The following is a 5,983-nucleotide window of genomic DNA, read 5'->3' on the forward strand; positions in this document are numbered from 1 at the left end:
ATCACTAAGTACAGTAGTTACATACCTCTGTGTCTATATAAGTACAGTAGTAACATACCTCTGTGTCTATATGATCACTAAGTACAGTAGTTACATACCTCTGTGTCTCTATAAGTACAGTAGTTACATACCTCTGTGTCTGTATAAGTACAGTAGTTACATACCTCTGTGTCTCTATAAGTACAGTAGTTACATACCTCTGTGTCTATATAAGTACAGTAGTTACATACCTCTGTGTCTGTATGATCACTAAGTACAGTAGTTACATACCTCTGTGTCTGTATGATCACTAAGTACAGTAGTTACATACCTCTGTGTCTGTATAAGTACAGTAGTTACATACCTCTGTGTCTATATGTTCACTAAGTACAGTAGTTACATACCTCTGTGTCTCTATAAGTACAGTAGTTACATACCTCTGTGTCTCTATAAGTACAGTAGTTACATACCTCTGTGTCTGTATGATCACTAAGTACAGTAGTTACATACCTCTGTGTCTATATGATCACTAAGTACAGTAGTTACATACCTCTGTGTCTCTATAAGTACAGTAGTTACATACCTCTGTGTCTATATGATCACTAAGTACAGTAGTTACATACCTCTGTGTCTATATGATCACTAAGTACAGTAGTAACATACCTCTGTGTCTATATAATCGCTAAGTACAGTAGTTACATACCTCTGTGTCTCTATAAGTACAGTAGTTACATACCTCTGTGTCTGTATAAGTACAGTAGTTACATACCTTTGTGTCTGTATGATCACTAAGTACAGTAGTTACATACCTCTGTGTCTATATAATCACTAAGTACAGTAGTTACATACCTCTGTGTCTATATAATCACTAAGTACAGTAGTTACATACCTCTGTGTCTATATAATCACTAAGTACAGTAGTTACATACCTCTGTGTCTCTATAAGTACAGTAGTTACATACCTCTGTGTCTGTATAAGTACAGTAGTTACATACCTTTGTGTCTGTATGATCACTAAGTACAGTAGTTACATACCTCTGTGTCTGTATGATCACTAAGTACAGTAGTTACATACCTCTGTGTCTGTATAAGTACAGTAGTTACATACCTTTGTGTCTGTATAAGTACAGTAGTTACATACCTCTGTGTCTGTATAAGTACAGTAGTTACATACCTCTGTGTCTGTATGATCACTAAGTACAGTAGTTACATACCTCTGTGTCTGTATGTTCACTAAGTACAGTAGTTACATACCTCTGTGTCTATATAATCACTAAGTACAGTAGTTACATACCTCTGTGTCTGTATAAGTACAGTAGTTACATACCTCTGTGTCTGTATAAGTACAGTAGTTACATACCTCTGTGTCTGTATAAGTACTGTAGTTACATACCTCTGTGTCTGTATGATCACTAAGTACAGTAGTTACATACCTCTGTGTCTGTATAAGTACAGTAGTTACATACCTCTGTGTCTATATGATCACTAAGTACAGTAGTTACATACCTCTGTGTCTGTATAAGTACAGTAGTTACATACCTCTGTGTCTGTATAAGTACAGTAGTTACATACCTCTGTGTCTGTATGATCACTAAGTACAGTAGTTACATACCTCTGTGTCTGTATGATCACTACGTACAGTAGTTACATACCTCTGTGTCTGTATAAGTACAGTAGTTACATACCTCTGTGTCTGTATGATCACTAAGTACAGTAGTTACATACCTCTGTGTCTATATGATCACTAAGTACAGTAGTAACATACCTCTGTGTCTGTATGTTCACTAAGTACAGTAGTTACATACCTCTGTGTCTGTATAAGTACAGTAGTTACATACCTCTGTGTCTGTATGATCACTAAGTACAGTAGTTACATACCTCTGTGTCTGTATGTTCACTAAGTACAGTAGTTACATACCTCTGTGTCTGTATAAGTACAGTAGTTACATACCTCTGTGTCTGTATCTTCACTAAGTACAGTAGTTACATACCTCTGTGTCTATATGATCACTAAGTACAGTAGTTACATACCTCTGTGTCTATATAATCACTAAGTACAGTAGTTACATACCTCTGTGTCTGTATAAGTACAGTAGTTACATACCTCTGTGTCTATATAATCACTAAGTACAGTAGTTACATACCTCTGTGTCTGTATGATCACTAAGTACAGTAGTTACATACCTCTGTGTCTGTATGTTCACTAAGTACAGTAGTTACATACCTCTGTGTCTGTATAAGTACAGTAGTTACATACCTCTGTGTCTATATGATCACTAAGTACAGTAGTTACATACCTCTGTGTCTGTATGATCACTAAGTACAGTAGTAACATACCTCTGTGTCTGTATGATCACTAAGTACAGTAGTTACATACCTCTGTGTCTATATAATCACTAAGTACAGTAGTTACATACCTCTGTGTCTGTATAAGTACAGTAGTTACATACCTCTGTGTCTATATGATCACTAAGTACAGTAGTTACATACCTCTGTGTCTGTATAAGTACAGTAGTTACATACCTCTGTGTCTATATGATCACTAAGTACAGTAGTTACATACCTCTGTGTCTATATGATCACTAAGTACAGTAGTTACATACCTCTGTGTCTGTATGATCACTAAGTACAGTAGTTACATACCTCTGTGTCTATATGATCACTAAGTACAGTAGTTACATACCTCTGTGTCTGTATAAGTACAGTAGTTACATACCTCTGTGTCTGTATCTTCACTAAGTACAGTAGTTACATACCTCTGTGTCTGTATCTTCACTAAGTACAGTAGTTACATACCTCTGTGTCTGTATAAGTACAGTAGTTACATACCTCTGTGTCTGTATCTTCACTAAGTACAGTAGTTACATACCTCTGTGTCTATATAATCACTAAGTACAGTAGTTACATACCTCTGTGTCTGTATAAGTACAGTAGTTACATACCTCTGTGTCTGTATAAGTACAGTAGTTACATACCTCTGTGTCTGTATAAGTACTGTAGTTACATACCTCTGTGTCTGTATGATCACTAAGTACAGTAGTTACATACCTCTGTGTCTGTATAAGTACAGTAGTTACATACCTCTGTGTCTATATGATCACTAAGTACAGTAGTTACATACCTCTGTGTCTGTATAAGTACAGTAGTTACATACCTCTGTGTCTGTATAAGTACAGTAGTTACATACCTCTGTGTCTGTATGATCACTAAGTACAGTAGTTACATACCTCTGTGTCTGTATGATCACTACGTACAGTAGTTACATACCTCTGTGTCTGTATAAGTACAGTAGTTACATACCTCTGTGTCTGTATGATCACTAAGTACAGTAGTTACATACCTCTGTGTCTATATGATCACTAAGTACAGTAGTAACATACCTCTGTGTCTGTATGTTCACTAAGTACAGTAGTTACATACCTCTGTGTCTGTATAAGTACAGTAGTTACATACCTCTGTGTCTGTATGATCACTAAGTACAGTAGTTACATACCTCTGTGTCTGTATGTTCACTAAGTACAGTAGTTACATACCTCTGTGTCTGTATAAGTACAGTAGTTACATACCTCTGTGTCTGTATCTTCACTAAGTACAGTAGTTACATACCTCTGTGTCTATATGATCACTAAGTACAGTAGTTACATACCTCTGTGTCTATATAATCACTAAGTACAGTAGTTACATACCTCTGTGTCTGTATAAGTACAGTAGTTACATACCTCTGTGTCTATATAATCACTAAGTACAGTAGTTACATACCTCTGTGTCTGTATGATCACTAAGTACAGTAGTTACATACCTCTGTGTCTGTATGTTCACTAAGTACAGTAGTTACATACCTCTGTGTCTGTATAAGTACAGTAGTTACATACCTCTGTGTCTATATGATCACTAAGTACAGTAGTTACATACCTCTGTGTCTGTATGATCACTAAGTACAGTAGTAACATACCTCTGTGTCTGTATGATCACTAAGTACAGTAGTTACATACCTCTGTGTCTATATAATCACTAAGTACAGTAGTTACATACCTCTGTGTCTGTATAAGTACAGTAGTTACATACCTCTGTGTCTATATGATCACTAAGTACAGTAGTTACATACCTCTGTGTCTGTATAAGTACAGTAGTTACATACCTCTGTGTCTATATGATCACTAAGTACAGTAGTTACATACCTCTGTGTCTATATGATCACTAAGTACAGTAGTTACATACCTCTGTGTCTGTATGATCACTAAGTACAGTAGTTACATACCTCTGTGTCTATATGATCACTAAGTACAGTAGTTACATACCTCTGTGTCTGTATAAGTACAGTAGTTACATACCTCTGTGTCTGTATCTTCACTAAGTACAGTAGTTACATACCTCTGTGTCTGTATCTTCACTAAGTACAGTAGTTACATACCTCTGTGTCTGTATAAGTACAGTAGTTACATACCTCTGTGTCTGTATCTTCACTAAGTACAGTAGTTACATACCTCTGTGTCTATATAATCACTAAGTACAGTAGTTACATACCTCTGTGTCTGTATGATCACTAAGTACAGTAGTTACATACCTCTGTGTCTATATGATCACTAAGTACAGTAGTTACATACCTCTGTGTCTGTATAAGTACAGTAGTTACATACCTCTGTGTCTATATGATCACTAAGTACAGTAGTTACATACCTCTGTGTCTGTATCTTCACTAAGTACAGTAGTTACATACCTCTGTGCCTGTATCTTCACTAAGTACAGTAGTTACATACCTCTGTGTCTGTATAAGTACAGTAGTTACATACCTCTGTGTCTGTATGATCACTAAGTACAGTAGTTACATACCTCTGTGTCTGTATCTTCACTAAGTACAGTAGTTACATACCTCTGTGTCTGTATCTTCACTAAGTACAGTAGTTACATACCTCTGTGTCTGTATGATCACTAAGTACAGTAGTTACATACCTCTGTGTCTGTATCTTCACTAAGTACTGTAGTTACATACCTCTGTGTCTGTATGATCACTAAGTACAGTAGTTACATACCTCTGTGTCTGTATAAGTACAGTAGTTACATACCTCTGTGTCTATATGATCACTAAGTACAGTAGTTACATACCTCTGTGTCTGTATAAGTACAGTAGTTACATACCTCTGTGTCTGTATAAGTACAGTAGTTACATACCTCTGTGTCTATATGATCACTAAGTACAGTAGTTACATACCTCTGTGTCTATATGATCACTAAGTACAGTAGTTACATACCTCTGTGTCTATATGATCACTAAGTACAGTAGTTACATACCTCTGTGTCTATATGATCACTAAGTACAGTAGTTACATACCTCTGTGTCTGTATGATCACTAAGTACAGTAGTTACATACCTCTGTGTCTATATGATCACTAAGTACAGTAGTTACATACCTTTGTGTCTGTATAAGTACAGTAGTTACATACCTCTGTGTCTGTATCTTCACTAAGTACAGTAGTTACATACCTCTGTGTCTGTATCTTCACTAAGTACAGTAGTTACATACCTCTGTGTCTGTATAAGTACAGTAGTTACATACCTCTGTGTCTGTATCTTCACTAAGTACAGTAGTTACATACCTCTGTGTCTATATAATCACTAAGTACAGTAGTTACATACCTCTGTGTCTGTATGATCACTAAGTACAGTAGTTACATACCTCTGTGTCTATATGATCACTAAGTACAGTAGTTACATACCTCTGTGTCTGTATAAGTACAGTAGTTACATACCTCTGTGTCTATATGATCACTAAGTACAGTAGTTACATACATCTGTGTCTGTATCTTCACTAAGTACAGTAGTTACATACCTCTGTGCCTGTATCTTCACTAAGTACAGTAGTTACATACCTCTGTGTCTGTATAAGTACAGTAGTTACATACCTCTGTGTCTGTATGATCACTAAGTACAGTAGTTACATACCTCTGTGTCTGTATCTTCACTAAGTACAGTAGTTACATACCTCTGTGTCTGTATCTTCAATAA

Source organism: Salvelinus fontinalis, chromosome 5 (genome assembly GCF_029448725.1).
Source record: "Salvelinus fontinalis isolate EN_2023a chromosome 5, ASM2944872v1, whole genome shotgun sequence".
In the NCBI taxonomy this organism is placed as follows: Eukaryota; Metazoa; Chordata; class Actinopteri; order Salmoniformes; family Salmonidae; genus Salvelinus; species Salvelinus fontinalis.